The sequence below is a fragment of the Macrobrachium nipponense genome, chromosome 23, assembly GCF_015104395.2.
Source record: "Macrobrachium nipponense isolate FS-2020 chromosome 23, ASM1510439v2, whole genome shotgun sequence".
Classification (NCBI taxonomy): Eukaryota; Metazoa; Arthropoda; class Malacostraca; order Decapoda; family Palaemonidae; genus Macrobrachium; species Macrobrachium nipponense.
Genome location: NC_061090.1, coordinates 14,767,546 through 14,780,045, shown reverse-complemented (window position 1 = coordinate 14,780,045; position 12,500 = coordinate 14,767,546). Strand labels below are relative to the sequence as shown.

General features: G+C 38.8%; 1 long non-coding RNA gene across 1 annotated transcript in view; it reads left to right on the top strand.

The window, feature by feature from the left end:
• LOC135198797 (uncharacterized) overlaps positions 1 to 12,500 on the top strand; it is a 69,826-nt gene that overhangs the window by 36,405 nt on the left and 20,921 nt on the right. The gene's annotated exons all lie outside the window — the stretch shown is intronic.

Here is a 12,500-nt window from a genome sequence, read left to right as displayed (position 1 = left end):
ATTCAAACCCACACACGCTATATGTATTATTCCTCCCCTCAAAGTCATCTGTATTACACGCCTTATCCACCATTTTTACCCTAACACTAACCCCTCTATCATTCAGTTCACATTTCTCCCTTTCATTCCTTTTCCTTACCTTCTTTCGCTTTCTTCCATACTCAACCAACACCAACTGCCGATCTTCCAGACCCATTTGCTCACTGACACTTGGCTCATCACTTTCTCCCGAACACACTGTCGCATACTAGAGGACCCACCCAATTGAATCCCCTTTTCACTTAGTTTCCCAAATTCCCAGCCTGACTCATCCTCTTTCGCCTACACACACTCGCCACGGGACCTTCCACTCCACATTCAACACACTTCGCACGCTGTTCTTTACACATCCTAGCATAATGGCCGTTCTTCCTGCTGTTGTCGCAAACCACTTTTATATGGGTACCCCGACATCCACTAGCTATGTGCCCTGCCTGTCCACACCTATAACATTTAATATCCCTATCTTTCTTACACTCGCTCACCAAATGCCCCGTTTGCCCACACCCGAAGCATGCTCCTAACACCCACCAACATTCATTCTTCCTGTGTCCTGGCTTACCACATCTATAACACTGCTGCTCTCGCTCACAACTAACTGACCCTACTCCTCCAACACTCACACTCCTATGCCCTTCCAAAACTGCCTCTCTATAGCTCTTGAACTCTGGTATAACCTCAGCTACTTCAGTCCTAACACTACCACTCCTACTCTCTTTCATACACCTATCTAACTCGTAATCCTCTACTATTTCTAAATTGTCGTTCCAAGTTAACCTTTCATTCGTCCGTCGCATTTTCTCCTTATGTTTCAGATTTATAAGCTCATATACACACTCTGGTTCAGTCGCCAACAACTTTTGCACTAACTCCTTGCACTCATTTATCCCTTCGTCCCCAAACTTTTTCCTACAGACATACACTGATAACGATTCTCCAACATTTATTCTTGCCTCTTCAAAATCTTGCTTTCTCCTATATCTAACGCTACTCTTTATCTTCTTTGCCTGTTCTACAATCCTAGCTTTCACACTCATACGGCACATTCCCTACACTCATCATTACCCCATACGTACTCGACAAAAATCCCGTCAAAAAGCTACCTAACTCTCTTGCCCAGACTCTCTTGTTATCCCCATACTTTGCATCACAATAACTCTCATATTCCTTAAAAAAGTCCCCTATGTCCCTACTACCATATTCCTCGTATAGTGCACATCGGGGTACCTCTCCCATATACACAGCCTTTTGTATTTCCTGCTCACTCTCACTCTCGCTTTCGCTACTTCCATTCTGACCCTTCTTTCCCTCTTCCGAATACCGTAAGTCCACTTCCATACTCATGTCCATACGCCTGATTACACTCTTCTTACCCTTCTTTCTACCAACCTGTTTCCACTCACCGCTATCTAAACCACTCTCAGCCCTTTCCCCAATATATTCAGTCCTAGTCTCATCCTGTCCATCACTTTTACTAACCTTCTTTCCCTTAGTCTTCTTCTTTTCCTCAGCCCCCATCTTATTCTTGTCCTCAGGTTTATCCTTATCCTGTGTCTTCCCCTTCTTTCCCTTACCTATCACAACCAAATCACCTTCGTCACTCGTACTCTCATCCACTTGCTCTTTCACTTTCTTTACCACTCCTGGCCTGTCACAAGACCCAGTAGGCCTACCTCCTACAGCTCCCTCTCCCATGAATCCCTTCATCAATTTCCTGCATCATCTCTTGCACTGCATTCATCATTACCCCGAATTTTTCATCCATTTTCTCAACCAATCTCTCTTCCGCTCCTTTCACCTCTTCTTTCATTTCCACTTTCGCACTCCTTAGCATTCCTCTCATTTCCTCTAACTCGCTCTTCAGCTCCTCACACTCTACCCTCAACCTCCCATTCTCCACTTCCAACCTTTCCTTAGCTTCCCTCACCAACCGTAACTCCCCCTTCAGCCTCTCTATCTCCTTCAACCCTTCCATCCTAACTTTCTCCATCAATTGCACAACTCAATATTCCAATCGTCCTGCAGCTGCCGCACCAACAGTCCCTGTTCAGGCGCCAAAACATAATGTGGCGGGATCACAAGCTTAAAAGCTGCTGGGCCCCCCCGACCCCCCCACCCCCCCCCCCGCCCCCCCCCCCACTCAGATCCCCCCCCCATATAAACCTAATCATTCCAGCTGCCAAACCCACCCTCAGTTACACTTTCCTCTTTACAATTACAGAATACAAGCAGGACGATTGACCTACACCTACACACAGAACAAAAAAACAGACACAACAAAAGACCACTGCACAAACAACACAAAAAAGGCAACCTACACAGCCACTAACAACACCAAACTTAACAATAACCAACAACAAACAACAAAACACAACTCAAACGAATTTCAATGCCTTCACTAGACTGCTGCCAACACTACTGTCCATCACCAACTCTCACCAAAGACTGACTAAAATCTGACTCCAAAACACAGAACTCTAGCAACTAACAGCACAAGCAGACAACTCTGACCTCACCAACAGCCAATTCAGTCATTAACTATCCATGCAGCAATTACACCCTCTCTCTCTCTCTCTCTCTCTCTCTCTCTCTCTCAATTCAGTCATTAACTATCCATACAGCAATTACACCCCCCCTACTCTCTCTCTCTCTCTCTCTCTCTCTCTCTCTCTCTCTCTCTCTCTCTCTCTCTCTCTCTCTCTCTCTCTCTCTCACATACACAGACGTTGTCAAATGGAACTCCATAACTCCTCCATAACTGTACCTGTAAATAAAGTGTATTAGTGTACAGGGTACAAGAAATACTGTGTGTACATGTACAGTTGAACACAGGTTTCCCTGGTACACTGTCTTGCGAGACTTCGAAAAATTACATGGTAACAGTGTTTACTGAGGGAGATTAGGGGGAGAACCCCTTCTCTGCTAATAAGAGTTCCACCAATAAGTTCTGGAGTTCGTTTGGTGGGCGGAGTTATTAGGAATGGTTGGAGAAAGACACACACACACACACGGAGTAAAAAAAATCTGAGCAGTTTATATCGTTGTAATGAAGATTGTTGTCTCACTTGTAATATAAGTTTGTTTGTTTATTATTATCTTACAACCGTGTCTATTATTATATATCGGTCATATTCATTACACAATACTTAAAATTGATCAACATTTTAAAGTTATATTGGTATTGCCGAAAATCACGAACATCATAACAGGATATTTTAACCTTATCACGTAAGCCAAGTTTACAGTATTGGTTGCAGTGCGTTTCCTCTCTCTCTCTCTCTCTCTCTCTCTCTCTCTCTCTCTCTCTCTCTCTCTCTCTCTCTTATACTAGCTAACTTATATATCTCTCTCTCTCAGCTATACTAGCTAACTTAGTGATTAGAAAAACCCCTGCGCTCAGTATGCAGTTCTGATATGTCATTAGTGTATTCAGGAGAGGATCAGTGACCCAATAATATCGAAGATTGCCCTTCCTGACAATACCCATAATCATAACCAAAGCAAAGAAATTTCTCATCTCTGATACTGTAATGTCATAAACTCTTGTTCCCTTGAGTGTTCGCTTGATATATTACCCCATTTCATAACATGAAATTAACGATTGGATCTCTACAGTCAGCTCCATTATAGAATTATTAAAAATAGAATAAAAAAAACTTTATTCCTGATATACTATCATCAAAATCGAAGGTGTGCGGCAAAAAATTATCGCCACTAATCCTTTGTCACACAGGATTAGCTGGTTTGACGTTTCTGACAACCTCCTAGGCCACCCTTACTTCCCCTCCACCGCGCAGTTCATACAAATGGAAGACGAGCAGTGCAAACGGCCAGCAAGACCTCTAATAAGGCACTAAGTAGTACAGAACCAATATCAATACAATAAGCTATGAAGGCACACAAAATTAAAAACTTAAGAACGTCACATAACGTAAACAACATGTGTGTAACTGTTGTTTTTTCTAAAATTATGCATGCACTGATATATATAGACTATATATTTCGTTGACCTCAGGTGATAGGTGAAGTCATTTGGGCTTTCCTTATAGTGGCTGACATAAAGAGAGTATCATCTACTGAATTGACAGTTACCTTTTAAAATGTCCCACAGAGCAGATGACCCCTATACTCAGAAACGTCAACGACGACCAAAAAATATGCCACATTTTTACTCTTGTTCATATAACTTAGGTTTTACACCAAAGATAAATTGAAAATATCAGTAGGATATAAAGCATTACATTTCAAATAATGGAAACTATTTTAATAGACTTCAAGAAGCTAATAAGCGAAAATAAGTGGCGAAGTATCATATCTGTATCGGCTACACCACAGAGAACAAAGTTAAGGCCCCGTCCACACGGTCGAGCTTTGGTTGACGAACTTTGTCCGATGTGATGTCAGAAGCAGAGAAACAGCGGGAAAAGTCAGAACTTTGCCGCATTTTCTCCGCTTCTGACGTCACATTGAACAAAGTTCGTCGAGCAAAGCTCGGCCGTGTGGACGGGCCCTAAGGCAATTTGCCAATACTGTTACCGACCTCACTGTATGATAACAGTGCTCAGCGAGTCATTCAATTCTATAATTCAATGCTGTTAACAAGAAATGGTGATAAGGAAGACATCCCCAAAACATTCCCGGGGCCTGAGTAAGTAGGAAAGTTTACTGCAATACTCTCAATATTGTATGGAGGCATTATGCCATTTTTTTACAGATACTTCGAACATTATATCTAGAATATCATGGTTATAATAAAACTTGTTGTGAATTATGTTTATTAAAACATATAATCAAATAACTAGTGAGAACAAAATGAGAACATTTTAGGTCTTATTACAAAAAACATAACATTTATATTATACAATCTAATACCTTGACCATCCACCCTCTCTCTCAGTCACTTCCCTCAATCTGTCGGGCATCGAATGAACAAGGTTGAAAATTTGCTGTGGTCTCGTCTAAAAATTTTCCAGAGAGAGTTGATGTGAGCCATGAGTTGCTGTGTTGTTCTCTCATGTTCCATTTTCCATGTGTTCACTATCTGGGCCCACACATGTTCAATCACATTCATATCTGCTCCTTTGCTTGGCCATTCAAGAAGAAGCAGGTTATCCTGTCTGGCAAACTACTCTTGAACAACGTGAGCAGTGTGAACAGGATGGGCCCTGGTGGGAAGGGAAAATTCCTTTCTCGTAACGAAGGCAAGAAGGAGGTTTGCAGCAGCTCAACATACTTAGCTGCTGTAAATCGTCCCTCGATACGGAACACATCACCCATACCATGCAGACACACCCAGCCCCATACGTTGCAGGTGACATGGCCAGATCGAACCACCTCAACGAAAAAAATGGGGGTGTATAATATAAATCATATATATATATATATATATATATATATATATATATATATATATATATATATATATATATATATATATATACCTTTGGAGAATTTAATTCTCAGTTATGAACAACACTGAAAGAATTCTATTGTGTAATTATTTATTTGATATATTATATTTGAGGAAAAAGAGCAAATGATGCCACTGTCCCTTACCTAATATTTATCTCGGAAATAGCACTCTTATTTACGTTAACTCCCTTTGTATATTTCGACAGTCCACTTCCGTGGAACAAAATCTGAAGATTGATAATTAACATAAAGAAGAATGCAATTGATAATTGATGCAATTAACGATTTTCCTTATCATACCAAGTTCTATTTGTTCGCCAACAATGCAGCTTCCCATGTGATGTGGACGAAAAGCACTTCTCGTTAGTAAAGATGACCCTGCCCCAAAAGTCCAAAACCCTTATCAGACGTCGTACTGTCATCAATGACACTTCTAATCCAAGGTCTTCATGAATGGCCTCGGCGTTGCTCTTGAGCCGCCCTGATAATGGCGTCATCCTTAGCTGGGGTGGTTTTCCGTGGACCACCTGGCCTAGCTAAGAGAACATATCTTAAATGGTTTAACTTATAATATATAACATCGCAATCAATTCTAGATTCTTCGAATTTTGTACTCGATGGATTGATCATAATTTAGTAAACATGGCTGTATATTTTTGGTTTCAAAAGCAAATCAAATAGAACGAGATTACATATATCCATAATATTCTCAATTTGGTTGGTGGTTATTAAAACTGTAAATCATGCCTGAGCCATCACTGAAATTGACAATTTTAATAAAATAAAACTATAGCCTATCAAAAAAGGAAACACACAATGACTGTGACGGGGTGGGCACAAAAATAAAATGCTCATATGTTAAGGGTTAATTTTACCGAGACAACTCAATCAACTATCTAACTTTGTTCATGATTGAGGTTGGCAAGGGCCAACCACCCACCGGTGTGGAATTATGGAGGTGCACCTGAAATATTACTGTGGTGTTGGAATGGCTGTGGATATCTGTAGTCTAACCAAAATTATAATAGCGAGACGAAATACATTTAAGAAAGAAACTTCCATATCAAATAAGCGAGATTTTTTAACCATGAACAATGTAGCATATCCACCAATCATTCAGCATAAACAACTTTCGCAAGTCATTCAAGTTCCCACTCTCCTCCCACCTTCTTATCCACAACTGTACCGTGGTTGGGGACACACCCAACATCACGTGCAAATTGCTCGTATCGAGAAACCATTGTCGCGTAAAGTGACAATTCGTCCTCGCAGTGCCAGATTTGTGTCCCTTCGATTCATGGTGAGTGGTTATGAAGTCTAACCCATTTAAAAATCCTGCTGACGACCTTACCTCCGTTGGGATTCAGACTCTGTTTCGAGTTGAGTAAAACAATACCATGATTCATATATCATTATATCGTTCCTTGATTGTAGGATTAGGCAATAAGGATCATAATCACCATGGTATGAAATAAAGATACTACTGTTAAATATAATATGCTCACATAATTATTGTTCCTGTTAATAATTACATTGAGAACTGAATACTAGTTGAGCACTGCTTCGTAAAATGAGCTTGGTAAAAGTGTTCGCGAATTCTCTAACCTATTTCTCTGTAACTAAGATTCGTATAAGTACGAGATTTTGCTATAGTGTACTACACCAGTACCGTAATTTATAAGAGTATCATGAATCACAAATTATAAAGAATAGACACTTGTCCTGTACGAAGAGGCAAGAGGCTCGATTAGCCAGAAATGGATATGACACAACAGCATAAAAAAGATTCGCCTACCCTCTCCCTCACCCCCCTTCCACCACCCCCTCCTTTCCTTCCCTCCACATCTCCTCCCCCTCCCTCCCTCTCTCTCTTCTCTCTCTCTCTCTCTCTCTCTCTCTCTGAATGTTACTTCAGTTTCAGTATATTCTGTACGATTTTTTTTTATCTATCCATCTATCTAATCTAATAATAATAATTTACAATATTGTTTATATCTAACGATTCACTTGGTTGTTACCTGCCAGCAAGGCTGGCATTACGGTACGGTAGGCACGGTTGATATTTAGCCTATGTGTACGGTACGGAATTACGCAACGACAATTTTACCAAAGTACGGTACGGTATAGTTCGGGTACGGAAAAAATGTGCAAAAAACAAGGGAACAATATTAATTAATTAATTAATAATAATAACCAGTTTTTTTACTATTATTCTTAGCATCAGCAGCAGCAACAGTAGTAGTAGCTATTACTATTTTCATCTTAAGGTCAAATTGTTTTTTCTTTCTTTAGTGACTATTGACTTGGGTAAGGAGTAAATGATTATAATTATTAGAGTGAGAGATATCTGCATGTATGGTGGAGTAGTAGAACGATAGATACTGTGATTAATGGTAAAGTTACTGTTATACTTGTGTTTGGTTACCTCCTTCGCAATCTTCATTTGGATTCAGGGCATCAGCCATATGCTTGTATTACGAAGGTGAAGAAGAGATGGCCGCCTAGGAACATAACTGTTGTCATGGTAGCAGAAATCCGTTTGTAACGCAACTTTTCAACTTTTTTTTAGCAAAGAGAGAGCCGCCAATTGCCTACAGATTGGTTTGAATAGGTAACTGGTTACAGTTGCTCTGTGTTACAAATAAAAATTGAGCATTTTTACCGGACATTCATTTGAGTTAAACCTTGATTATACCGAAAAATTACAGCAAAATCTCGTACTGATACCAGTCTTCATTACACTGTTATTGACCAAAAACTTGACTGCGCTGTCTGTGAAACCCACAGTAAGAGAGCTTTACCAATTACAAATAAACACTACCTTTTATCTGAAATGTTTTTAATTTTATGTTTTGAAGTTAACTGTAATTGCGGTTGTTTTTTATTTATACTTAATGGTAATTGTAATTGTAACTGAAAAGTTCAAATAATAAAGTACTTTATTTGAAATTGTTATCCTAGAGCAGCCCTCTTACTTTTCGAGAACTCATCTTAACCAAATGCAATAGAGAGATGTAGATGTTTTGAGTCGCTACCCAATTTATTTATCATATCATTAAGGGAGAATCTTAACAAGGCAGCTACCAATTCTAAAAAAATTTTTTTATTCCATTTATTTCCTTTTTTGTGCAAAAAGTTTTGTGAATTGTTTTTCCAATATTTAAGTTTTGTATTATTGAAGTTGTAATTACAATTCGATAACAGGTGAGGTAATTATGATTCTAATTCTAATAGACATAAAGCAAACGTAATTCCCTAACCAGCTTATATTACATAAGATATGCGACAGCAGCTACTTCATACGAAATGGATGAGCATAAAAATAATGGGAAAAAAAAATTATGCATACATGGGAGAAAACTGATTAAAAATTCAGTGATTTTTCCACTACACTTCGGCTTCTCTCGGGGCACCTGTGAATTGTTCAATCTGTAATAAATCGACTTTATCTTTCTCGGGATCTATGTGGTTCTGCACTCTTATTTGGCCAGGCAACCAATTCAAATCCTCTCGACCTTGAAACAATTCCTGGACTATTCTGGCCGTATGGATGGGGCAGCCGTCATGAATGAAAATGACAGTACTAGGTGGAAAGGGATAATTCCGCTGTTGAAGTGAAGGGAGGAAGAAATCCTGAAGAATTTTAACGTATTTGTCATTGGTGAAACCCTTCAGTCTTGGTGATATCACATATACTATGTAAGGAAATCCAGGCCCACACGTTTACGGTTACAAGCCACTCCTGGCCACTTCGTAAATGTTTCCTCGGTGGTATCTGAAGGAAAACAATCAAAATTTTTTACAATTTACGCGTTGCTTTCCGTAAAAGGGAAAATAATGATATATCGTTTGGGGAAATGTAATGCTAAGTAACAACCCCTGCATTAGGATAATGTTTATTCCTCTATGAGGATTAATACTTATTACAAGTTTGCCTCCTCCATCCTCTTATACACTAAAACAGCTCGAAAGCTGAATAGTAGAATTCACGTTAAGAGAGGAACAGCACCACCTTTAGTAAACAGTGTTTCAAACAGACAATTAACAATGACAGTAATGACCTGAGATGTTGCATAGGCCAGTAACAGCCAATCAATCAATCAGTCCCAGTAATCGTGTGAGAATTTATATCACTTTGTTCGGTGATAACGATATCACTGCTACAGCACCTCTATTACGTAAACGCTAACAAGTTTGTCACCTAATCATGGCTAGACTGAGGTGTTGTATAAATTTTGATAGGGCTTCTGTCCTCTGCTAGTAGTATTCGTTATAGTCTCCAAATGAACAGCAACATATTGTTCTCCGGGCGCAGATCGTCGCTCTACGAGAAAGTGGGCTTTCAATGCGTGCTGTTGCACAGCGTCTTGACGTCTCCCCTACAACAGTAAATAAATGGAAAAGGAGGCAAGCTTAGACTGGGAAATTGACCGACTTTGGATAGCATTTATTTATTTCATTTATTTATTTATTTTTTAAACTATAAACCTTATAAACCCGTGAAATTATGAAACCTAAATTACAGTTGCCTCGGTCCTGTTGAACTCTAATAGTGATTCTTTCTCTTTACTTCTCAGAATACCAAATAGCGTTCCCATAAGTAAAAACAGGCTATAATTAATCTTGATTATCTAGGTATCTGCATGTTGATTACGTATTTTTTTTTTTTTTTTTTCAGTTCGAAGACCTCCACCACGAATGACCACCCGTGAGGATAACGACGACATTCGACGAGCAGTATAAGAAGATCCTTTTACCAATACTATTGCTATTTGTGAACGTCTGGCATTAAATGTTTAGGCTATGACGGTGCGAAGACGTCTGCATGAGGCAGGAATACCTCACAGAATTCTTGCCAAGAAGGAATTTCTCGGCATCGTGCTGATAGGCTTGCCTCCGTTCAACGGTTTGTGGGGGAGGATATGGAATTTTGGTCTCGAGTCGTATGCAGTGACGAAAGGTCTTTTACTAGCAGAAGTCACGGCAGAATACATAACTGACCGAGTAATATAAGGTGAGTTTCTAAAATAATTAATAACAGTCAGACTATAATAATTATAAGCAAGGGTAATATTATAATCAAAAGATAATAATGTCAATAACCATGTATTTTCCGCTAATTGAATTATATTGCTCGAGAAGTGGGAAAATAAAAATTATTCATTGAAAACCCCCATTAGTTCTACTATGGCCAGCTTTCAGGCATTAAGCAAAATATTATTAGTTATGTTATGAATAAACACGTAGGCAAACTTATAATATAGAGTTACAGCCTGTTTACTGAATTAAAGAATATCATATCATAACGGACTGTTGCAAATCAAAGTTAATGCTATTATAAGTATTAATCTTTGCAGATGAATAAACATTCTTAACTTATCGCAAGGGTTGTTACTTAGCATTTTATTTCCCCAAACGATATAGAATTATGTTTTACCCTATTACGAAAAGCCAAAAGCGTTGAATTGTTAAAAATTCGATTTTTCCTTTCAGATACTACAGAAGAAATATTACGAGGTGACCAGAAATGGGCATCAGTCACAGTAAACGTGTGGGGCTGGATCTTCTTACATTATATGGATGATATCACCAGGATTGAGTGGAGGCTCACTGGTGAAAAATACATTGAAATTCTTCAGGATTTCTAACTTCTTTCACTTCAACAGCGGAATTATTCCTCCCCACCTGCTCCTGTCATTTTCATTCACGACCGCTGCCCCATCCATATGGCCAGAATAGTCCAGGAATGGTTTCAAGGTCGAGAGGATCTGCAGTTGCTTCACTGGCCAAGTAAGGATACAGACATGAACCTCACTAAGAATATTTAGGCTAATGGTAAAATGTTGGGAGCCTAGAGAGATGAGACCACCAGATCAACATATGAACCTCTGGGAACACAATGGAAACTCTTCCACAACCGACCACAGATCATCAGAAACCGTGAATCTTCTATGCCTAACAGATTGCAAGAGGTGATCTAGAAGGAAGGTGGCTGGACTTCTCACTAATATTAAAAATAAATGTAAAAATTGAGTGTGTATATTTGGATTACCCCATGGCTTCCGTTGAACCTCCATGTTGTATGATGTAAAAAAAAAAATCGTAAACAGACCTATGCATATCGTTTAGCTCCAGGTCATGATTATTATAATTTATTTATTAGAAAGGTGAATTTGATATTTTAAAGGAGTTCAAAATCTAAAGGGAATTTCGCTATCCTGATTTTTTCTTAAAAAATTATCTAAAAAGAGAACCCTAGGACAATATCATCAAACAACATTTCTCCAAATAGCTCTTTCCACAATGGAAAGGTAAATGACTGAAGGAGCTGTTTAACAATAGAGACGTCTCTCTCTTATCCTCACAAGAATGATGATAAGAGCGAAAGGAATTTCTGTCCGTATGACATTAAAACATGTATTACAATTAATATATTAGAAAATATAAGCCAAGTAGATATGTTTATCCATATCAAGTAATAATCATTGTAATGAACGGCGTGTAGGGAATAACCTCTACAGTATATTCAAGAGGGAATATAAACCCAACCATGAATACATGAAACCTCTGAATATCAACAATTGTTTATCATTGGCAAACGAATTAAGTTTACCATATGGGAATGGTTAAAAGGTTGGCTACCAAGTTTGGGAGTCCCTTTCTTCAACTTTCCAATTACACGTTGTGGAATTTTCTCTGTCCCTAGTAAGTTTTCATTTTGATTCCCCAGTAACGTCTAAGTCTCTCTCCACTCTCTCTCTCTCTCCTCTTCTCTCTCTCTCTCAATCTCTCTCTCTCTCTCTCTCATCTCCTCTCTCTCTCTCTCCTCATCTCCTCCTTCATTCTAATGTATTTACAAGAGAGAGTGAGTTTAACCCAATCCTTCTTCTTGTAAATGTTGTTGTATTCAGAAAATCTACGGTACTATAATAATATTAGGATAAACACTAAAAACACGCAGGCATTAAAGATAAACAAGAAAATATTTCAAGTGGAGCTTTTCGTTAGCCATACACTATATCCACGAGCATTTATATGCATATATTAGT